The sequence below is a fragment of the Leptodactylus fuscus genome, chromosome 4 (assembly GCF_031893055.1).
Source record: "Leptodactylus fuscus isolate aLepFus1 chromosome 4, aLepFus1.hap2, whole genome shotgun sequence".
Taxonomy (NCBI): Eukaryota; Metazoa; Chordata; class Amphibia; order Anura; family Leptodactylidae; genus Leptodactylus; species Leptodactylus fuscus.
The window spans coordinates 104,784,268-104,809,603 of record NC_134268.1 but is presented as its reverse complement, the minus strand read 5'-3'; the positions used below and the strand labels follow the sequence as shown (position 1 = coordinate 104,809,603).

Below are 25,336 nucleotides of genomic sequence, written 5' to 3'. Positions count from 1 at the left end.
AAATTACCTCAGTGGTTTTTGAATAACTCACTTTTTATTCATATGATAATTAGACTCTTGGTGCACCATTGTGCACTCCTCTTTGCTATTGTTTCCTATGTGTGTATACTGCACAGGTTGCTGCTGATGACTTTCTGCTTGCACACACAGATAGGAGAGAGGTCAATGTTGCTGAGAACTTCCTGTGCTGGCTGGAAGCTCATTAGCATATGAATAAAAGCAGACTTATTTAAAAACCACTGAGGCAATTTACATACTAAGGGTAGGTGTGGAATAGACTTTCTAAAGGCTATGCAAGGATGTGATTAGTTAAAAATGACTTTTCCCAATGATAGAGCCCCTTTAAGGGGTTTGTATGGTACACATACGTGATATACAGATGTATGAATAAAGGTGTACATTTTTGGGTTAAATTAAGGGGTATTCCCATCTGAAGAATCCTATCTATACGGCTAGTTTATGTAAATTAGAGTTTTCCTAAATCCATTGAATTAGCAATTGTTAGGATTGGGTCCCACAGGCTTCCCGTTCAGCGCATAGCGCCACCTGCGGGCCAATCCGAACCTCGCCCTTGGCGTTGTGCAGTAAGATGTCTGGAGTCTAAGTCCAGCTTTCGGCCCACTGAGCATGCTCAGACATTTTGGAGCCGCTCAGAGGCTAAGTGCCATTCTCTCCCTACTGAGCATGCTCAGACATTTTGGGTCCGCTCTGAGGCTAAGTCCCATTTTGGCCATACTGAGCATGATCGGTGATGTCCTGCCACCGCCCCTGTTGGGTGGGGACTAGCCTTTAAATAGTGTGAGCCGACGCCTGCCCGGTGCTCACACTTTGCCTAATAATATGTTGAGACAGGAGGTTCGGGCCAGGTTCCAGTCAATTGCAGAAGCTGAGTAGGGATCCAGTTAGTATTCCTTGGCTCTGCCCTTTGGAATCAGTCCACCTATTCCTAGTCCAACCGCTTTGTATCTCCTTGCAGGTTTAGGAATTTGTTTTGTGACTGACCAGGAGTGAAGTTAACCCCTGGCAGTCTTGTGTTTGCAGTAGAGTGAAGCATATGCTAAGGCCTGGTTCTCCTGCTGTAAATAGCAGGGGCTTCTGGCAAAGCTTCATTTGCTCAACTGCTATACATACTGTAGGCACGCTCTCCCAGTGAAGTTAACTGGAGAGAGTCTGTTGCCACCTGTTCACATTTGTGTTGCACAACATCACTGCCAGTGCAGTTCAACTGGTGGTGCATAATCAGACACACAGCTGCCCATCTGGGTTTGTGGACCTCGCTGCAGTGCTCTGCAGCTTAGTGGTTCTGGTTGTGTTCACTATTATTTTTATATATACACACAGAACCGTAACAGCAATACTGCTTTGTTTGCCAATTATGTGAAATTATTTGTCCGATTGTTTATACATCATTCCTATGGAGCATGGCCTGTCTGATAAAAGTCTGTGCTCTCTTGTGGGGCTGAGTTCTCTCACTGTTGTGTACAGCTCTGCCTTCAGTACAATCAGTTCAGCTAATTGTAGTTTGCTGATAATGGCTTCGGAACTTGTGTTTATCTCTTATATAAACACAAAGATAACATAGAGTCCATTCTCTGCAGAAGCATTGTAAGTATTCTACACAAACCTGTGTAATGTAATATACATTTACTGTACATATTATTTTATCTGCATTTCTATTACATTTCTCATAATCATCATAAATAATCTCTCCTGGTAAAGGCATACCGTATTTTTCGGACTATAAGACGCACCTAGGTTTTAGAGGAGGAAAATAGGGAAAAAAAATTTTGAAGCAAAAACTGGTAAAATATTTAATATATGGGAGTTGTAGTTTTGCAACAGCTGCAAGGCCACATTGACAGGTGACCCTGCAGCTGTACGGGGATGCATAGAGTGTTTTTTTTTTTGCGGGGCCAGAAGTACTTTTTAGTTATACCATTTTGGGGAATATCTATTGCTTAGATCACCTTTTATTAAAAAAAACAAAACGGTGGTTTATGATATATGGTTTTCTACTTTTATATATATATTCTAGGGACAGGAGGTGATTTAGAACTTTTATTTATTTCATATTTTTATTATATATTTTTAAAGCTTTTTTTTTTTTTTTACTATTTTATTCCCCCCCCCCCGGGGCTTGAACCTGCGGTCACTTGATCGCAAGTCCCATAGACGGCAATACAACTGTATTGCCGTCTATGGGACATTCTGTGTATTAGTATTACGGCTGGTCATAGAGACCAGCCGCAATACTAATATATAGCAGTGACAGGCCGGGGAGCCTCATTAGGCTCCCGGCTGTCACCCGAACAGGTCGGCTCCTGCGATATCGTCGCGCAGGAGCCGGCCTGCAACTTTACAGGTATGGGGGCCCCGGGGGAGAAGGCGCCGCCAATCCAGACTAAGACCCGGCATCCGCTGTACTAGAGAGGCGGATGCCGGGGAGGGATAGACGCCGGGGCCTGAGACATCGCTGCCCTGCCCTGCATGAAGCCAGCGGCGGGGGGACGGAGGAGCGGAATAGCATCACTCCTCCCGCTGCTGCTGGCTTCATGCAGGGCAGGGCAGCGATGTCTCAGGCCCCGGCACGTGTTATGGCGTCTATCACTTGCCGGCTTCCGCCTCTCTATTACAGCGGATGCCAGGCGCCACATTCGGCCTATAAGACGCACCCTTCTTTTCCCCCCAAATTTGGGAGGAAAAAAGTGCGTCTTATAGTCCGAAAAATACGGTAGTTTATATTGTGATATTTCATAGTGTCCTGTTGATCAAACAGTCAACGCTGCCCCCCCCCCCAGCTTGCAGGAATACAAAAAGTGAAAAGATACAGCAAGCAAAGCTGCTGAGACATGGATATGGGGAAACCCCCTTTAAATATGGCAACAACTGTGGAGCTAGTTATTAAAAAGATTCAAATTTTTAAATTTCACCTCCAATTTGTTTTAATTTCTGTGAAACAGGGTTAACAAACTTCTCAAATGCTCTTATGAATAACTTCAATGATGCAGTTTTGAAAATATGGTGCTGCTGGGGTGTTTCTAATATATTTGCTTTTCTAGACCATTCAGAACTGCAATGGTCCCTAACAATTTGGTTTTGCAAACATTATTGAAAATTTTGAAAATTGCTGTTTGAAATTTTTTAATGTCCTAAAAATATAAAGGACATCTAAATTGTGATTAGAGATGAGCGAACACTGTTCGGATCAGCCGATCCGAACCGCACGCTCCCATAGAAATGAATGAAAGCACCTGTGACGCCGGCCGGCCGCTGGCAAAGTCAGCGTCACAGGTGCTTCCATTCATTTCTATGGGAGCGTGCTGTTCGGATCGGCTGATCCGAACAGTGTTCGCTCATCTCTAATTGTGATCTTAATGTTATCAGAGATGAGGTAAATAATATGTATGAGGTATTTTTGATATGACTGTATGAAAAATAGAAAATTCCAAAGTTTGAAAATTGTGACTTTTACAGATTTTCACCGAATATTGACCAAAATGTACCACTAACACAAAGAACACTATCATAAAAAAGTCCCATCATCCACCACAATGCTCAGCCGATAGGCAAACTGGAGGGGTCCTTAGCAGAACACACTATGGGAGTAGATGTGTCAGGACCAGTGTCTCTAGGACCTTCATCTAGTGGGACGTCAGTGCTAAAGGTCGGTAGCCGTTAAAGTCCATTGGGTTGGGTTTCGAGACTGTTACCACACAAGATGTTTTCCAAAGTTGTGGTACCACTTCCAGCTTTAGTCTCATATTGTTCATGTTCACACCACACAGCTGGTCTCCACACATTTTAAGAACTCTTGCACTTATCCCACCGGGTCCCCTGGTCTTGTCTGCTTTAATCCTCTTGATTTCCTTACACACTTGAGACTCAGTGATGATTAGATAGCCAGGTGGTAACTGAGTGCAAGTCGATGGGGATGGGTTCTTGGTGTGTCAGGGGAGGGGGGTTGACTGACATGCTGGTGAGGGCATAGTTGGGGTAGAGTCGAATCTGTTGAAGAATTGATTAAGCTCGTTAAGCCATTTCCTGTCTCCTTCTATCTGAAGACTTTCCTTCTGCTTGTGGCCAGATATTGCATTTAGGCTATTCTACACTTTGCTGAATCTTCCTCTTCCCATCTGTAGTTCCATCATCTGCCTGTAGTTGCCTTCCCCTCTCTGATCTTCCGTCTCAACTGTTTTTTCACCTCCGCCAGGCCATTTTCGTCACCAGATCTAAAGACTCTTTTTCTCCTTGAGAGAGCTTTAATCTCACAGTTGATCCATGGTTTGTTATTGTAGAAACACCTAACCCTTCTAGTTGGTACCGTGCTGTCCACACAGAAATCAATGTAGTCCGTAATGGAGTGTGTAAGTCCCTCAATGTCACCCGGAAATGAGTCTTGCAACACCTCCCATGTTGTTGTATTAAAATAGTCACTCAGAGTCTCGACACTTTCCTATGGCCAAATTTTCACTGTAAGGTAACAGCTGGTTTTCTGCGCACAAGTGGTGCATAAATCGGAGATGAACCAGGTTGTAATCCGATCTACCTAGGGGCGGTAGGGCAGATAAGTTATATGCATCTCATACTTTGGCAAACAGCAAGTCCACTGTTTTGTTGTCTCTTGGCAGGTTACATATTATGTGAAACTGGTAGAGTGGATGCTGGAGAGACATGGTTGAAATCTCCAGACACCAGGAGGATGGTATGGGGGTGTAATAATTGTAGCACCTCACAGGCAGAGTCAGCTTTTGAAGAGGGGGGGGGGGGGACATATGCAGCTAGCATGATAACATGTAATAGTTCCCTTGGCTGGTAATAAGGTCTCATGCTCACGGCTTCTAGTTCAATATCCCTGCCACATGATTGTTTCTTAACCATAATGTCTCCTGGATTACACCATCTTTCATTCACAAATATCGCAAGCCCTCCTTCCTTCCGCTTACCGCTGTCCAGCATCCTATCCACAGAAGAAGTTTGAAGCCCTCCAAGGAGGCAAGTGTGTCTGGTGTGATTTCAGTAAGCCAAGCAGCGGCGTAACTACCATAGAGGCAGCGGAGGCGGCTGCCACAGGGCCCTGGCCATTAGGGGGCCCGGTGACAGCTGCTACCACTGCGGTTTTTTTTATTTTTTAATTGGCCGTTATGGGCCCTATTCACTTGCCGATCCTGGCTGGGCCGGGATCAGTAAGTGAACCACGGGCCCCACAGGGACTATCATTATACTCGGAGGTCTTTGCAGACCCCCGAGTATAATGATTGGCGGACCGGGAGAGGTAAGAAACATAAAAAACACTGTTACTTACCTCTCCACGATCCTGCCAGGCCTCCGTCCAGAAGTCCTTTCTGACGTCTCTGACGTCACATGAACCCGGCCTGCGTCTCGATTTAATTTCAGAAGACACCGGAGAAGACAGCATAGGAGCCGGGGACAGGTATGTAACAGTAGTTTTTTATGTTTTTATTCCCCCGGGCCTCCGATTATTATACTCTGGGATCTGAAAAGACCCCAGAGTATAATAATTGTTTATGGGTATCCACCATGGGCTATAATACTGTGTGCTGGGCCAGTAAGGGACATTATACTGTGTGCAGGGGCCACTGAGGGACATTATACTGTGTGCAGGGGCCAGTAAGGGACATAATAGTGTGTGCAAGGGCACTATTGGATATGATACTGTGTGCAGGGGCCAGTAAGGGACATTATACTGTGTGAAGGGGCCAGTAAGGGACATAGTAGTGTGTGCAGGGGCCACTATGGGGGATAATACTGTGTTCAGGGGCCACTAAGGGACATAATACTGTGTGCAGGTTACACTATTGGAGATGATACTGTGTGCAGGGGCCAGTAAGGGACATAATACTGTGTGCAGGGGCCACTATGGGGGATAATACTGTGTGCAGGGGCCAACAAGGGACATAATAGTGTGTGCAGGGGCCACTAAGGGACATGATAGTGTGTGCAGCCAAAGTAAAAAAAAATGCAGTGTATTGTACTTATTTTTAAATATAGATAGTGACTAGAGATGAGCGAACACTAAAATGTTCGAGGTTCGAAATTCGATTCGAACAGCCGCTCAATGTTCGTGTGTTCGAACGGGTTTCGAACCCCATTATAGTCTATGGGGAACAGATACTCGTTAAGGGGGAAACCCAAATCCGTGTCTGGAGGGTCACCAAGTCCACTATGACACCCCAGGAAATGATGCCAACACCTCTGGAATGACACTGGGACAGCAGGGGAAGCATGTCTGGGGGCATCTAACACACCAAAGACCCTCTATTACCCCAACATCACAGCCTAACAACTACACACTTTACACACTCAATACCACCTCTCTGACAGTAGGAAAACACCTTGAAACATGTGTATTTGGCACTTGCAGTGAGGAGAGCTTGTCACCAGCAGTGAATTTGGCCCTTGTAGTAAGTTGAGGTTGGCACCAACATTTGTTTTGAAAATCAGGGTGGATTGAGCCTCTAACCAGCAGAGTTTGGGCAAATTCATGGTGGAGGGAGCCTCTAAAAACCCCAGTTTGGACCAATTCATGGTGGAGGGAGACTCTAAAAACCCCAGTTTGGACCAATTCATGGTGGAGGGAGCCTCTAAAAACCCCAGTTTGGACCAATTCATGGTGGAGGGAGCCTCTAACCAGCCCAGTTTGGGCAAATTCATGGTGGAGGGAGCCTCTAACCAGCCCAGTTTGGACCAATTAATGGTGGAGGGAGCCTCTAACCAGCCCAGTTTGGACCAATTAATGGTGGAGGGAGCCTCTAACCACCCCAGTTTGGACCAATTCATGGTGGAGGGAGCCTCTAACCAGCCCAGTTTGGACCAATTCATGGTGGAGGGAGCCTCTAAAAAACCCAGTTTGGACCAATTCATGGTGGAGGGAGCCTCTAAACAGCCCAGTTTGGGCAAATTCATGGTGGAGGGAGCCTCTAAAAAACCCAGTTTGGACCAATTCATGGTGGAGGGAGCCTCTAACCAGCCCAGTTTGGACCAATTAATGGTGGAGGGAGCCTCTAAACAGCCAAGTTTGGACCAATTCATGGTGGAGGGAGCCTCTAAAAACCCCAGTTTGGACCAATTCATGGTGGAGGGAGCCTCTAACCAGCCCAGTTTGGACCAATTAATGGTGGAGGGAGCCTCTAACCAGCCCAGTTTGGACCAATTAATGGTGGAGGGAGCCTCTAACCACCCCAGTTTGGACCAATTCATGGTGGAGGGAGCCTCTAAACAGCCAAGTTTGGACCAATTCATGGTGAAGGGAGCCTCTAAAAACCCGTTTGGACCAATTCATGGTGGAGGGAGCCTCTAACCAGCCCAGTTTGGGCAAATTCATGGTGGAGGGAGCCTCTAAACAGCCCAGTTTGGGCAAATTCATGGTGGAGGGAGCCTCTAACCAGCCCAGTTTGGACCAATTAATGGTGGAGGGAGCCTCTAACCAGCCCAGTTTGGACCAATTAATGGTGGAGGGAGCCTCTAACCACCCCAGTTTGGACCAATTCATGGTGGAGGGAGCCTCTAAACAGCCAAGTTTGGACCAATTCATGGTGGAGGGAGCCTCTAAAAACCCCAGTTTGGACCAATTCATGGTGGAGGGAGCCTCTAACCAGCCCAGTTTGGACCAATTAATGGTGGAGGGAGCCTCTAAACAGCCAAGTTTTGGGAAATTCATGGTGGAGGGAGCCTCTAACCAGCCCAGTTTGGACCAATTCATGGTGGAGGGAGCCTCTAAACAGCCCAGTTTGGGCAAATTCATGGTGGAGGGAGCCTCTAAAAAACCCAGTTTGGACCAATTCATGGTGGAGGGAGCCTCTAATTAGCCCAGTTTGGACCAATTAATTGTGGAGGGAGCCTCTAACCAGCCCAGTTTGGACCAATTAATGGTGGAGGGAGCCTCTAACCACCCCAGTTTGGACCAATTCATGGTGGAGGGAGCCTCTAAACAGCCAAGTTTGGACCAATTCATGGTGGAGGGAGCCTCTAAAAACCCCAGTTTGGACCAATTCATGGTGGAGGGAGCCTCTAACCAGCCCAGTTTGGGCAAATTCATGGTGGAGGGAGCCTCTAAACAGCCCAGTTTGGGCAAATTCATGGTGGAGGGAGCCTCTAACCAGCCCAGTTTGGACCAATTAATGGTGGAGGGAGCCTCTAACCAGCCCAGTTTGGACCAATTAATGGTGGAGGGAGCCTCTAACCACCCCAGTTTGGACCAATTCATGGTGGAGGGAGCCTCTAAACAGCCAAGTTTGGACCAATTCATGGTGGAGGGAGCCTCTAAAAACCCCAGTTTGGACCAATTCATGGTGGAGGGAGCCTCTAACCAGCCCAGTTTGGGCAAATTCATGGTGGAGGGAGCCTCTAAACAGCCCAGTTTGGGCAAATTCATGGTGGAGGGAGCCTCTAACCAGCCCAGTTTGGACCAATTAATGGTGGAGGGAGCCTCTAACCAGCCCAGTTTGGACCAATTAATGGTGGAGGGAGCCTCTAACCACCCCAGTTTGGACCAATTCATGGTGGAGGGAGCCTCTAAACAGCCAAGTTTGGACCAATTCATGGTGGAGGGAGCCTCTAAAAACCCCAGTTTGGACCAATTCATGGTGGAGGGAGCCTCTAACCAGCCCAGTTTGGGCAAATTCATGGTGGAGGGAGCCTCTAAACAGCCCAGTTTGGGCAAATTCATGGTGGAGGGAGCCTCTAACCAGCCCAGTTTGGACCAATTAATGGTGGAGGGAGCCTCTAAACAGCCAAGTTTTGGGAAATTCATGGTGGAGGGAGCCTCTAACCAGCCCAGTTTGGACCAATTCATGGTGGAGGGAGCCTCTAAACAGCCCAGTTTGGGCAAATTCATGGTGGAGGGAGCCTCTAAAAAACCCAGTTTGGACCAATTCATGGTGGAGGGAGCCTCTAATTAGCCCAGTTTGGACCAATTAATTGTGGAGGGAGCCTCTAACCAGCCCAGTTTGGACCAATTAATGGTGGAGGGAGCCTCTAACCACCCCAGTTTGGACCAATTCATGGTGGAGGGAGCCTCTAAACAGCCAAGTTTGGACCAATTCATGGTGGAGGGAGCCTCTAAAAACCCCAGTTTGGACCAATTCATGGTGGAGGGAGCCTCTAACCAGCCCAGTTTGGGCAAATTCATGGTGGAGGGAGCCTCTAAACAGCCCAGTTTGGGCAAATTCATGGTGGAGGGAGCCTCTAACCAGCCCAGTTTGGACCAATTAATGGTGGAGGGAGCCTCTAACCAGCCCAGTTTGGACCAATTAATGGTGGAGGGAGCCTCTAACCTGCCCAGTTTGGACCAATTAATGGTGGAGGGAGCCTCTAACCACCCCAGTTTGGACCAATTCATGGTGGAGGGAGCCTCTAACCAGCCCAGTTTGGACCAATTCATGGTGGAGGGAGCCTCTAACCAGCCCAGTTTGGACCAATTCATGGTGGAGGGAGCCTCTAAAAAACCCAGTTTGGACCAATTCATGGTGGAGGGAGCCTCTAAACAGCCCAGTTTGGGCAAATTCATGGTGGAAGGAGCCTCTAACCAGCAGAGTTGTGGGAAAGCAGGGTGGAGGGAGCCTCTAACCAGCAGAGTTGGTGGAAATCAGGGTGGAGGGAGCCTCTAACCAGCAGAGTTGGGGGAAATCATGTTGGAGGGAGCCTAGTATTAGCAGAATTGTGCAACGCTTATGGTGGATGAGTATGAGGATGCGGAGGAATTGGAGAGGTTGAGTACAGACATGGAGTTTCATGTTGGGGTGCTTTACACAGGTGGGCACAAAAATGAAGGCTCTATCCAGTGGTGGTTCATTTTTATCAAAGTGAGCCGGTCGGCACTCTCAGCTGACAGACGGGTGCGCTTGTCAGTGATGATGCCACCGGCTGCACTGAACACCCTCTCAGATAGGACGCTGGCGGCAGGACAGGACAGCACCTCCAAGGCATATAGGGCAAGTTCAAGCCACAGGTCCAACTTCGACACCCAATACGTGTAGGGCGCAGAGGGGTCGGAGAGGACAGGGCTGTGGTCGGAAAGGTATTCCCGCAACATGCGCCTATACTTCTCACGCCTGGTGACACTAGGACCCTCCGTGGCGGCACTTTGGCGAGGGGGTGCCATCAAGGTGTCCCAGACCTTAGACAGTGTGCCCCTCGTTTGTGTGGACCGGTGAGAACTTGGTTGCCTACTGGAGGAACTGCCCTCCCTGCCGCCAACGTCACATGCTGGAAACATCTCCATCATATTCTGCACCAATTGCCTGTGGCAAGCATTGATGCGATTGGCCCTCCCCTCTACCGGAATAAAAGACGAGATGTTGTTTTTATACCGGGGGTCAAGGATAGCAAAGATCCAGTACTGGTTGTCCTCCATGATTTTGACAATACGCTTGTCGGTTGTAAAGCACCCCAACATGAACTCAGCCATGTCTGCCACAGTGTTAGTTGGCATGACTCCTCTGGCCCCACCGGAAAGTTCAATCTCCATTTCCTCCTCATCCTCCATGTCTACCCATCCGCGCTGCAACAATGGGACGATTCGAAGTTGCCCGGAAGCCTCCTGTATCACCATCACATCATCGGACAACTCTTCTTCCTCCTCCTCCTCCTCCTCCTCCATTAAACGCTGTGAAGCGGACAGATGTGTGGACCTACTCTCCAGCTGTGACGGATCGGATGCTATCCCTAACTCCTCTGTGTGATCTGAGTTATCCCTGATGTCAATCAGGGATTCTCTCAGAACACACAAGAGCGGGATTGTAAGGCTCACCATCGCATCCTCAGAGCTCACCCTCCTTGTGGACTCCTCAAAGACCCGTAGGATGTCACAAAGGTCTCTCATCCATGGCCACTCATGGATGTGAAACTGAGGCAGCTGACTTTGTGGCACCCTAGGGTTTTGTAGCTGGTATTCCATCAAAGGTCTCTGCTGCTCAACCACTCTATTCAACATCTGAAACGTTGAGTTCCAGCGTGTGGGGACGTCGCACAAAAGCCGGTGTTGTGGCACATGCAGGCGTTGCTGGAGAGATTTTAAGCTAGCAGCGGCTACTGTCGACTTGCGAAAGTGGGCGCACATGCGCCGCACTTTCACCAGTAGCTCTGGAACATTGGGGTAGCTCTTTAGGAAACGTTGCACCACTAGGTTGAAGACGTGGGCCAGGCATGGAACATGTTGGAGTCCGGCAAGCTCCAGAGCTGCTACCAGGTTCCGGCCGTTATCACAAACGACCATGCCTGGGCCCAGGTGCAGCGGCTCAAACCATATTGCCGTCTCATCGAGGAGGGCATCCCTCACCTCGGAGGCAGTGTGCTTTCTGTCCCCCAAGCTGATCAGCTTCAGCACAGCCTGCTGACGTCTACCAACGCCAGTGCTGCAACGTTTCCAACTCGTAGCTGGGGTCAATCTAACAGCGGAGGAGGAGGCGGTGGCGGAGGAGGAGGCGGTGGCGGAGGAGGAGGCGGTAGAGGAGGAGGAGGAGGGGGGTGTTCTTCTCGTGTCCCTGCCAGGAATGTTAGGCGGGGAGACGAGGTACACCGGGCCAGTTTGGGAAGCAGTCCCAGCCTCAACTACATTCACCCAGTGTGCCGTCAGTGAAATGTAGCGTCCCTGTCCGCATGCACTTGTCCACGCGTCGGTGGTCAAGTGGACCTTTGTGCAAAGCGCGGAACTAAGGGCCCGCCTGATGTTGAGTGACACGTGCTGGTGCAAGGCGGGGACGGCACACCGGGAGAAGTAGTGACGGCTAGGGACGGCATAGCGAGGTGCCGCAGTTGCCATCAGGTCCAGGAAGGCGGGAGTTTCAACAAGCCGGAACGCCAACATCTCCTGGGCCAGCAGTTTAGCGATGTTGGCGTTCAAGGCTTGCGCGTGTGGGTGGTTAGCAGTGTATTTCTGCCGCCGCTCCAATGTCTGAGAGATGGTGGGTTGTTGTAAAGAAACGCCTGATGGTGCCTTTGATGGTGCAGGAGAAGGAGATAAGACAGGACCAGGGGAGGATGAGGTAGAAGTCAACAAAGTGGCGGAGGCAGATGAAGTGGTGTCCTGGCTCGTCCTCTGGAGTGCATCGCCAGCACAGTCAGCAGTGGCAGTGGCAGAGGCAGAGGCAGTGGCAGTGGCGTGAACGGCAGGCGGCCTTTGTCCTGCCGTTGCTGCCTGCCACTGATTCCAGTGCTTGGATTCCAAATGACGGCGCATTGAAGTGGTGGACAGGTTGCTCTTCTCAGAGCCCCTAATCAATTTCGAGAGGCAAATTGTGCAGACAACACTATATCTGTCCTCGGCGCATTCCTTGAAAAAACTCCACACCTTCGAGAAACGTGCCCTCGAGGTGGGAGTTTTTCGGGGCTGGGTACGAACTGGAACATCTTGGGAGATTCCGGGTGTGGCCTGGCTTCGCCTAAGCTGCTGACCTCTGCCTCTGCCTCTAGCTACCCTTTTTGGTGCTGCACCTGCCTCAACATCCACACTACTTTCCCCGCTTGACATCCCCCCTGTCCAGGTCGGGTCAGTGTCCTCATCATCCACCACTTCCTCTTCCAACTCCTGTCTCATCTCCTCCTCCCGCACAATGCGCCGGTCAACTGGATGCCCTGACGGCAACTGCGTCACATCATCGTCGATGAGGGTGGGTTGCTGGTCATCCACCACCAAATCGAACGGAGATGGAGGAGACTCTAGTGTTTGAGCATCTGGACACAGATGCTCCTCTGTTAGGTTCGTGGAATCGTGACGTGGAGAGGCAGGTTGAGGGACAATGAAAGGAGCGGAGAACAGCTCTGGGGAGCAGGGACAGTTTGGGTTATTGTTCTGTAAAGCTTCGGAATTTTGGGAGGAAGGAAGACAAGACTGTTGGGTAATAGGAGGAGAGGAGGCAGAGTCTGACTGGCTGCTGGACAATGTGCTGTAAGCGTTCTCTGACAGCCATTGCAAGACCTGTTCCTGGTTCTCGGGCCTACTAAGGTTTGTACCCTGCAGTTTAGTTAATGTGGCAAGCAACCCTGGCACTGTGGAGTGGCGCAATGCTTGCTGCCCCACAGGAGTAGGCACGGGACGCCCTGTGGCTTCACTGCTACCTTGCTCCCCAGAACCATTCCCCCGACCTCGCCCACGGCCTCGTCCACGTCCCTTTCCGGGAGCCTTGCGCATTTTGAATTCCTAGTTAGAAATTGGCACTGTATACCAGTAGTAAAAATTGTGGGTGCACGTAACCCCAATATATTCTTTGAATTCCCAGTCAGACACTGGCACTATATGGCAGTAGCAAGAAATGAGGGTATTTGTATTCCCAATATACTCTTTGAATTCCCAGTCAGACAATGGCACTGTATACCAGTAGTAAAAATTGTGGGTGCACGTAACCCCAATATATTCTTTGAATTACCAGTCAGAAACTGGCACTATATGGCAGTAGCAAGAAATGAGGGTATTTGTATTCCCAATATACTCTTTGAATTCCCAGTCAGACAATGGCACTGTATACCAGTAGTAAAAATTGTGGGTGCACGTAACCCCAATATATTCTTTGAATTACCAGTCAGAAACTGGCACTATATGGCAGTAGCAAGAAATGAGGGTATTTATAACCCCAATATATTCTTTGAATTCCCAGTCAGACAATGGCACTGTATACCAGTAGTAAAAATTGTGGGTGCACGTAACCCCAATATATTCTTTGAATTCCCAGTCAGAAACTGGCACTATATGGCAGTAGCAAGAAATGAGGGTATTTGTATTCCCAATATACTCTTTGAATTCCCAGTCAGACAATGGCACTGTATACCAGTAGTAAAAATTGTGGGTGCACGTAACCCCAATATATTCTTTGAATTCCCAGTCAGAAACTGGCACTATATGGCAGTAGCAAGAAATGAGGGTATTTGTATTCCCAATATACTCTTTGAATACCCAGTCAGACAATGGCACTGTATACCAGTAGTAAAAATTGTGGGTGCACGTAACCCCAATATATTCTTTGAATTACCAGTCAGAAACTGGCACTATATGGCAGTAGCAAGAAATGAGGGTATTTATAACCCCAATATATTCTTTGAATTCCCAGTCAGACAATGGCACTGTATACCAGTAGTAAAAATTGTGGGTGCACGTAACCCCAATATATTCTTTGAATTACCAGTCAGAAATTGGCACTATATGGCAGTAGCAAGAAATGAGGGTATTTGTATTCCCAATATACTCTTTGAATTCCCAGTCAGACAATGGCACTGTATACCAGTAGTAAAAATTGTGGGTGCACGTAACCCCAATATATTCTTTGAATTACCAGTCAGAAACTGGCACTATATGGCAGTAGCAAGAAATGAGGGTATTTATAACCCCAATATATTCTTTGAATTCCCAGTCAGACAATGGCACTGTATACCAGTAGTAAAAATTGTGGGTGCACGTAACCCCAATATATTCTTTGAATTCCCAGTCAGAAACTGGCACTATATGGCAGTAGCAAGAAATGAGGGTATTTGTATTCCCAATATACTCTTTGAATTCCCAGTCAGACAATGGCACTGTATACCAGTAGTAAAAATTGTGGGTGCACGTAACCCCAATATATTCTTTGAATTACCAGTCAGAAACTGGCACTATATGGCAGTAGCAAGAAATGAGGGTATTTATAACCCCAATATATTCTTTGAATTCCCAGTCAGACAATGGCACTGTATACCAGTAGTAAAAATTGTGGGTGCACGTAACCCCAATATATTCTTTGAATTCCCAGTCAGAAACTGGCACTATATGGCAGTAGCAAGAAATGAGGGTATTTGTATTCCCAATATACTCTTTGAATTCCCAGTCAGACAATGGCACTGTATACCAGTAGTAAAAATTGTGGGTGCACGTAACCCCAATATATTCTTTGAATTACCAGTCAGAAACTGGCACTATATGGCAGTAGCAAGAAATGAGGGTATTTATAACCCCAATATATTCTTTGAATTCCCAGTCAGACAATGGCACTGTATACCAGTAGTAAAAATTGTGGGTGCACGTAACCCCAATATATTCTTTGAATTCCCAGTCAGAAACTGGCACTATATGGCAGTAGCAAGAAATGAGGGTATTTGTATTCCCAATATACTCTTTGAATTCCCAGTCAGACAATGGCACTGTATACCAGTAGTAAAAATTGTGGGTGCACGTAACCCCAATATATTCTTTGAATTCCCAGTCAGAAACTGGCACTATATGGCAGTAGCAAGAAATGAGGGTATTTGTATTCCCAATATACTCTTTGAATTCCCAGTCAGACAATGGCACTGTATACCAGTAGTAAAAATTGTGGGTGCACGTAACCCCAATATATTCTTTGAATTACCAGTCAGAAACTGGCACTATATGGCAGTAGCAAGAAATGAGGGTATTTATAACCCCAATATATTCTTTGAATTCCCAGTCAGACAATGGCACTGTATACCAGTAGTAAAAATTGTGGGTGCACGTAACCCCAATATATTCTTTGAATTCCCAGTCAGAAACTGGCACTATATGGCAGTAGCAAGAAATGAGGGTATTTGTATTCCCAATATACTCTTTGAATTCCCAGTCAGACAATGGCACTGTATACCAGTAGTAAAAATTGTGGGTGCACGTAACCCCAATATATTCTTTGAATTCCCAGTCAGAAACTGGCACTATATGGCAGTAGCAAGAAATGAGGGTATTTGTATTCCCAATATACTCTTTGAATTCCCAGTCAGACAATGGCACTGTATACCAGTAGTAAAAATTGTGGGTGCACGTAACCCCAATATATTCTTTGAATTACCAGTCAGAAACTGGCACTATATGGCAGTAGCAAGAAATGAGGGTATTTATAACCCCAATATATTCTTTGAATTCCCAGTCAGACAATGGCACTGTATACCAGTAGTAAAAATTGTGGGTGCACGTAACCCCAATATATTCTTTGAATTCCCAGTCAGAAACTGGCACTATATGGCAGTAGCAAGAAATGAGGGTATTTGTATTCCCAATATACTCTTTGAATTCCCAGTCAGACAATGGCACTGTATACCAGTAGTAAAAATTGTGGGTGCACGTAACCCCAATATATTCTTTGAATTACCAGTCAGAAACTGGCACTATATGGCAGTAGCAAGAAATGAGGGTATTTATAACCCCAATATATTCTTTGAATTCCCAGTCAGACAATGGCACTGTATACCAGTAGTAAAAATTGTGGGTGCACGTAACCCCAATATATTCTTTGAATTCCCAGTCAGAAACTGGCACTATATGGCAGTAGCAAGAAATGAGGGTATTTGTATTCCCAATATACTCTTTGAATTCCCAGTCAGACAATGGCACTGTATACCAGTAGTAAAAATTGTGGGTGCACGTAACCCCAATATATTCTTTGAATTACCAGTCAGAAACTGGCACTATATGGCAGTAGCAAGAAATGAGGGTATTTATAACCCCAATATATTCTTTGAATTCCCAGTCAGACAATGGCACTGTATACCAGTAGTAAAAATTGTGGGTGCACGTAACCCCAATATATTCTTTGAATTCCCAGTCAGAAACTGGCACTATATGGCAGTAGCAAGAAATGAGGGTATTTGTATTCCCAATATACTCTTTGAATTCCCAGTCAGACAATGGCACTGTATACCAGTAGTAAAAATTGTGGGTGCACGTAACCCCAATATATTCTTTGAATTCCCAGTCAGACACTGGCACTATATGGCAGTAGCAAGAAATGAGGGTATTTGTATTCCCAATATATTCTTTGAATTCCCAGTCAGACAATGGCACTGTATACCAGTAGTAAAAATTGTGGGTGCACGTAACCCCAATATATTCTTTGAATTACCAGTCAGAAACTGGCACTATATGGCAGTAGCAAGAAATGAGGGTATTTGTATTCCCAATATACTCTTTGAATTCCCAGTCAGACAATGGCACTGTATACCAGTAGTAAAAATTGTGGGTGCACGTAACCCCAATATATTCTTTGAATTACCAGTCAGAAACTGGCACTATATGGCAGTAGCAAGAAATGAGGGTATTTATAACCCCAATATATTCTTTGAATTCCCAGTCAGACAATGGCACTGTATACCAGTAGTAAAAATTGTGGGTGCACGTAACCCCAATATATTCTTTGAATTCCCAGTCAGAAACTGGCACTATATGGCAGTAGCAAAAAATGAGGGTATTTGTATTCCCAATATACTCTTTGAATTCCCAGTCAGACAATGGCACTGTATACCAGTAGTAAAAATTGTGGGTGCACGTAACCCCAATATATTCTTTGAATTACCAGTCAGAAACTGGCACTATATGGCAGTAGCAAGAAATGAGGGTATTTATAACCCCAATATATTCTTTGAATTCCCAGTCAGACAATGGCACTGTATACCAGTAGTAAAAATTGTGGGTGCACGTAACCCCAATATATTCTTTGAATTCCCAGTCAGAAACTGGCACTATATGGCAGTAGCAAGAAATGAGGGTATTTGTATTCCCAATATACTCTTTGAATTCCCAGTCAGACAATGGCACTGTATACCAGTAGTAAAAATTGTGGGTGCACGTAACCCCAATATATTCTTTGAATTACCAGTCAGAAACTGGCACTATATGGCAGTAGCAAGAAATGAGGGTATTTATTACCCCAATATATTCTTTGAATTCCCAGTCAGACAATGGCACTGTATACCAGTAGTAAAAATTGTGGGTGCACGTAACCCCAATATATTCTTTGAATTCCCAGTCAGAAACTGGCACTATATGGCAGTAGCAAGAAATGAGGGTATTTGTATTCCCAATATACTCTTTGAATTCCCAGTCAGACAATGGCACTGTATACCAGTAGTAAAAATTGTGGGTGCACGTAACCCCAATATATTCTTTGAATTCCCAGTCAGAAACTGGCACTATATGGCAGTAGCAAGAAATGAGGGTATTTGTATTCCCAATATACTCTTTGAATTCCCAGTCAGACAATGGCACTGTATACCAGTAGTAAAAATTGTGGGTGCACGTAACCCCAATATATTCTTTGAATTACCAGTCAGAAACTGGCACTATATGGCAGTAGCAAGAAATGAGGGTATTTATAACCCCAATATATTCTTTGAATTCCCAGTCAGACAATGGCACTGTATACCAGTAGTAAAAATTGTGGGTGCACGTAACCCCAATATATTCTTTGAATTCCCAGTCAGAAACTGGCACTATATGGCAGTAGCAAGAAATGAGGGTATTTGTATTCCCAATATACTCTTTGAATTCCCAGTCAGACAATGGCACTGTATACCAGTAGTAAAAATTGTGGGTGCACGTAACCCCAATATATTCTTTGAATTCCCAGTCAGAAACTGGCACTATATGGCAGTAGCAAGAAATGAGGGTATTTGTATTCCCAATATACTCTTTGAATTCCCAGTCAGACAATGGCACTGTATACCAGTAGTAAAAATTGTGGGTGCACGTAACCCCAATATATTCTTTGAATTACCAGTCAGAAACTGGCACTATATGGCAGTAGCAAGAAATGAGGGTATTTATAACCCCAATATATTCTTTGAATTCCCAGTCAGACAATGGCACTGTATACCAGTAGTAAAAATTGTGGGTGCACGTAACCCCAATATATTCTTTGAATTCCCAGTCAGAAACTGGCACTATATGGCAGTAGCAAGAAATGAGGGTATTTGTATTCCCAATATACTCTTTGAATTCCCAGTCAGACAATGGCACTGTATACCAGTAGTAAAAATTGTGGGTGCACGTAACCCCAATATATTCTTTGAATTACCAGTCAGAAACTGGCACTATATGGCAGTAGCAAGAAATGAGGGTATTTGTATTCCCAATATACTCTTTGAATTCCCAGTCAGACAATGGCACTGTATACCAGTAGTAAAAATTGTGGGTGCACGTAACCCCAATATATTCTTTGAATTCCCAGTCAGAAACTGGCACTATATGGCAGTAGCAAGAAATGAGGGTATTTGTATTCCCAATATACTCTTTGAATTCCCAGTCAGACAATGGCACTGTATACCAGTAGTAAAAATTGTGGGTGCACGTAACCCCAATATATTCTTTGAATTACCAGTCAGAAACTGGCACTATATGGCAGTAGCAAGAAATGAGGGTATTTATAACCCCAATATATTCTTTGAATTCCCAGTCAGACAATGGCACTGTATACCAGTAGTAAAAATTGTGGGTGCACGTAACCCCAATATATTCTTTGAATTCCCAGTCAGAAACTGGCACTATATGGCAGTAGCAAGAAATGAGGGTATTTGTATTCCCAATATACTCTTTGAATTCCCAGTCAGACAATGGCACTGTATACCAGTAGTAAAAATTGTGGGTGCACGTAACCCCAATATATTCTTTGAATTCCCAGTCAGACACTGGCACTATATGGCAGTAGCAAGAAATGAGGGTATTTGTATTCCCAATATATTCTTTGAATTCCCAGTCAGACAATGGCACTGTATACCAGTAGTAAAAATTGTGGGTGCACGTAACCCCAATATATTCTTTGAATTCCCAGTCAGACACTGGCACTATATGGCAGTAGCAAGAAATGAGGGTATTTGTATTCCCAATATATTCTTTGAATTCCCAGTCAGACAATGGCACTGTATACCAGTAGTAAAAATTGTGGGTGTATATAGCCCCAATTCTATTGCTAGGGGACTTGCAGGGTATTTCTGGGGTGAAGGTGGGGGGGCACACCGTTGGAACGGGTATCGGGGTATATATCGGGTATACGGGAATACACTGACAGTGTATTCCATTCAGGATCCTGGGAAAGCTGGGTTGCGGCGATTGAGCCCGTCAGTGCCACGTTACACTGACAAGCTTCTCCCTGGAATTTAGCTCTTACAAGAGCTGTTGGTTGTCTTCTCCTTCCTATCCTAGCCTGTCCCTGCCTACCCAGAATCTAAGCCCTAGCTAGCTGGACGGAAACCTCCGTCCTCGGTGAATTGCAAGCTCAGAATGACGCGAACCTGGGCGGCGCTGTTCTTTTAAATTAGAGGTCACATGTTTTCGGCAGCCAATGGGTTTTGCCTACTTTTCTCAACGTCACCGGTGTCGTAGTTCCTGTCCCACCTACCCTGCGCTGTTATTGGAGCAAAAAAGGCGCCAGGGAAGGTGGGAGGGGAATCGAGTAATGGCGCACTTTACCACGCGGTGTTCGATTCGATTCGAACATGCCGAACAGCCTAATATCCGATCGAACATGAGTTCGATAGAACACTGTTCGCTCATCTCTAATAGTGACAAGAAAAAGTAAAACTAAAATAAGAAATTCTTAAAATACATATTTCTCATAAGAAATTGGTTGAACAAATAGGCAGTTTTTGATGACACGTTTCCTTTAATGAGTTAAATGTAAAATTAAGTACATATGCATATGTTAAATGCATGTGTTGCGACAGTTCATGCTCAGCCCATTGAATTTGCAATAAACTTGTCCGAGAACACAGCTAAAGTTTATTAGGATATGCTTCCTGGAAAAACTAAATCATTATCTGAGACATTGTTCATTAGTCTATTAGCTGTACTAAATCCAGTTTATACTAGATCTAACTAGTGCATCAGGCGTTCATTTGACTCATAAAACCTAATAGTGCACAGTGTCTAGATATATTATTTAGAAAGCATGTAGCTATATGGCACATAAAGAGATGAGATACATAGTGGATACAGTGATGTATGATGTTAGTAGCAGCAGCAGCAATATTAACCCATTTGATACTTAAAGAGTTTGTCCAGGCTAAAATATTAATTTTTAAATAGGCTGGGGGAGATGCTCCTGTGTCCTCCCAGCTGGACTGTCTTCTTGTAGTGGAATTCTTCATCAGCTGTGACATCCCAGGTCCCTTCCGTAGGTACTGAGGCTGCTGATTGGCCTCCGATTGGGATGTCACGTGTGGTGGGAACAATGGACCTACCTTTCTCTAGAACACATATAAAAGTATTTAAATACAGTGAAACATCTACACATTATAAATCTATACATCTATACATTAGGTATCCCTGTGTCCAAAAACGCCCATTCTACAAATCTGTAAAAATATTTTTCCTGTACATTTAACGTGATTATCTGATTATTAGAAATTTTATTTGGAGACAGTGTGATTAAAAAAGAGCAATGTTGCTTTTTTCTATTCAGCATTTTATTGGAATAAACCTCCAAAAGTGATACTAAGGCTCAGGCCCCACGTAACAGACAACGCATCGCGGTTTTTCCCACATCGCTATTCATAGGAGGACTTATCTCTCTGCCGGTTTTAGTATAAAATCTCCAGATACCAGGTGGATCAGAGCGACAGAAATCCGAACGCTAGTGTGAACGTAATGTAAGTCTGTCTTTTTTTCTCCTGAATTTCCTGCTCACTCCCCTTCCCCTTTCCATAGACTTGGAAATTAGTCGAAAAGGAGCAGGAAGATTTTTCTCTCTGATAATACATATTACACATAATCACATATATTTATTACATTTATTACTTTGAAACAACTCAGACTATTTAAGATTTAACTGTCACCATTTCTTAAGTCGATGTAAAATATGTTCCATAAATAAGGTTAGGATGTACTAAGGAACTGAGACAGTTTATGATTTACATTCTCTTGTGTAAACATACCCAATAGTGCCAAACCCTCTCCTGCACCAAGGTCAGTAGGAGTGGCTATGGACTTTAAATGTGACTTACACCTCTGAATCCAAAACTCCTGCTACAAAATTGCCAATCTAAGACACACCATGTAAGTATAACTGCGTGTATAATTTATCACATTTCTATGATTATGATCTCTATTGTCGTACTGATGCAAAGTATTACTCAATTGTTAGGGTTATTGCTTTTTCTCCTAATACTTTAGCTTGAAATGTAAATCATTTGAATCCCTTGAAAATATAACAGATAACAGATTGTTTTCTCTTATTTGATGTAAATTCTGCAGTTAAATGCAAAGCACTTAAACTAGTCTTGATGTCATACAACTATAACCTTTAGAATGATCATTTACATTTATCAAGACTATCGCAGTAAAAGGTTATGTTCCAAAGTATTATTGAAATTAATTCATTTTGTATAGTGCCAAATTCCATTTTGTGTCATATATGGTATGTCTACATTGATTTAGTATTTAATAGAGATGAGCGAACAGTAAGAAGTTCGAGATTCGATATTCGTTACGAATAGCATCTCAATATTTGTATATTCGAACGAATATCGAACCCCATTATAGTCTATGGGAGAAAATGTTTCGCTACAGGGGATCCCACTATTTGACTCAGGAGAGTCACCAAGTCCACTAAGACACCCCAGGAAATGATGCTAACACCCTGGAAAGCAACTCGGACAGCAGGGGAAGCATGTCTGGGGGCATCAAGTACCTTTATTATGTCGGGATCCCCTGTCAGCTTGCGATATGCCAGTGCAGACTTTTTCCCCATAGGAATGCATTGACCAGCATTGATTGGCCAGTCTGCAACATTCGTCTAATCAACGCTGGTTCTGCCTGAGGAGGCGGAGTCTAAGAGCCGTCCACAGCAGTTTCCATTCAGGTCCGATTTTAGACTTCGCCTCCTCCAGAAGAACCAGTGTTGATTGGCCAAATGCTGTAAGACTGGCCAATCAACGCTGGTCAATGCATACCTATGGCAAAATGAAGCAGAGCCAGCCGTGCGCTCAGCTTGGCTATTCCTCCTGTCACACACATCTCTGGTGTAACATAGCTCAGCACACACTCAGCTCTGCTACATCTCTACACTCTGTTGTAGAGATGTAGTAGAGCTGAGTGTCCGCTGAGCTCTGCTACACACGAGATGCGTGTGACAGGAGGAGTAGATGGAGGGTTGGCTGGGTGTAGTGCAGAGCTGCTGCACCAGAGATGTAGCAGAGCTGGCCGATGTTAGCAGAGCTGAGTGTGTTAGTTTGCTGCATATCTGCCAGCTCTCCTACATCTACATCTCCTACAAACTCAGCTCACCTACATCAGACACTACACGCTCAGTTTATCGGTATAGCCGAGCTGTTTGTAGTATCGGACACTACACACTCAGTTTATCGGTATAGCCGAGCTGAGTTTTTAGTATTGGACACTACTGTTTGTTGATTAAGCAGAGCTGAGATTGTAACGACTATCCTATTCACTACACAGCATGTACCCCACTCTGTGTAGTGATTAACCCCCTCCCCTCCACCCACACCGGTGTCTGCTTACCTGCAGCTCTTTGCTCTTTGTCCACTTCGATCCATGGTCCTGGTTTCAGAGCGCCCTGCCCCCCTCTCCCCGACTATTATTATAGATAAGGCGGGTCTTAGAAGAGTGTGGGCGGGTACTGGGCGGGAACACTCACCGCCCACACTCTTCTAAGCCCCGCCCCTCTCCCAACTAGTATTATAGAGAAGGCAGGGCTTAGGAGAGTGTGGGCGGGGAGTCTCCTCACCCAGTACCCGCCCACACTCTCCTAAGCCCCTCCTTCTTTATAATACTAGTTGGGGAGAGGGGGGGAAGGGCGCTCTGAAACCCGGATCATGGACCAAAGTGGACCAAGAACAGGGAGCTGCAGGTAAGCGGACACCGGGGGGGTTGGGGGGGGGTTGGGATTTGTAGTACTAACATGCTCAGCTGGGCTATTCCTTAATACTACTAACATGCTCAGATCGGCTATTATACTAAGGAATAGCCGAGCTGAGCGTGTTAGTAGTACTAAGGAATAGGCAAGCTGAGCTAGTCGTGTTAGTACAGGAGGAGTGGCTGGAGGGATGGTTGGGTGTAGTGCAGAGCTCTTTCATCTCCAGTATCTGGAGTAGCCAGGCTAACTGCACGGGCTCTGCTATATCTCACTATAGAAATGCATTGACCAGCGTTGATTGGCCAGTGTACGGGCATTCGGCCAATCAACACTGGCCAATGCATTCCTATGGGAAAAAGTCAGCTCCCGCATATCGCAGGCTGACAGGGATCCTGACAAGATAGAGCCCCAAAGAGCTAGGTGAGGGACATTAACCCCCCTAAATAAAGGTTATCCCTAGTTAACCCTGCTTGTAGATCTGTCCCTGTCTCACATTCATATAGTTCACAGTCCCAAATTAGTTGAATGGTAAATCCACCATTCGTCTAATTTGGAGGATATCTGTTTCCGGCCACCAATTCCTTTTTCCGATTTTTTTTACTGCCTACATTGTCGTATTTCCTGTCCCACCTCCCCTGCGCTGTTATTGGTGCAAAAAACGCACCAGAGTAGCTGGGAGGGGAATCAAATTTTTATTTTTTTTTTAAATGTAGATTGTGAGCCCCATATAGAGCTCACAATGTACATTTTTCTCTATCAGTATGTCTTTTTTGGAATATGGGATGGAAATCCATGCAAACACGGGGAGAACATACAAACTCCTTGCAGATGGTTTTTATGCCCTTGGCGGGATTTGAACACCAGGACCCAGTGCTGCAAGGCTGCAGTGCTAACCACTGAGCCACCGTGTGGCCCTGGGAATCAAATTTTTAGTGAGTTTGCCACCTGATGTTCGATTAGAATCGAACACCTCGAACGACCTGATATTTGATCGAATATCAATTTGATCGAACGCTGTTCGCTCATCTGTAGTCTTTAAATATATAAATATATCTTGCTGTATTCATATTAACACTTTATTAATAAGCTACAACTTTTCACAAGGTGGTATATTAATTGAGGAACTGATTTATTTAGGTGCAAGCATAGTACCATCTAGTCTAGCAAACTCCAGATTCAAGTGTCGATGCTTTTTGTAGAGGTTTTACAATTTGAACAATCCCTTCTTGTTAGAAGAGTCCATTGATAATAATCAAAGTGACCCCCTACTGGGACCATCAGCTGAAATTTGTGAGATAAACAGACAGTAAAACTGGTGATACACTTTAGGCTAGATTCACACTTGTGCTAGGCTCTCCGTCAGTTGGGTCCAACGGGGTAATCAAAGGATGGAGAACCTGTTCACTAAAGCAGCGATTACCTATGAACACCCATGGACCCCATAGACTATAATATGGCACACTGGGAGTCCATTGGGTTTCCACTGTTTTTATACTGAAACCAGCAGAGAGAAAAGTCTTACAAGCGGGAAATTTCTCTTTGCCAATTTTTGGAGGATTCTGTGGTGAAGTCTTCTATAGAAATTACTTATGGAGACTCCAAAGCAGATATAAATTAGCCTTAAATTGCTGTCTATTCTTTGACCAGGTGGAAACACCCACATGCATATTAGATGGTGAACTGACCTCACCAGAATTTGGTGTTTGGCCAACATTCATCACACAAGAAAATAGAGCAACATGGTTGCCACTCCATTCAGA

General features: G+C 45.3%; 1 protein-coding gene across 1 annotated transcript in view; it reads left to right on the top strand.

The window, feature by feature from the left end:
• LOC142200525 (ovalbumin-related protein Y-like) overlaps positions 1 to 25,336 on the top strand; it is a 65,760-nt gene that overhangs the window by 6,299 nt on the left and 34,125 nt on the right. The window lies entirely within an intron of this gene.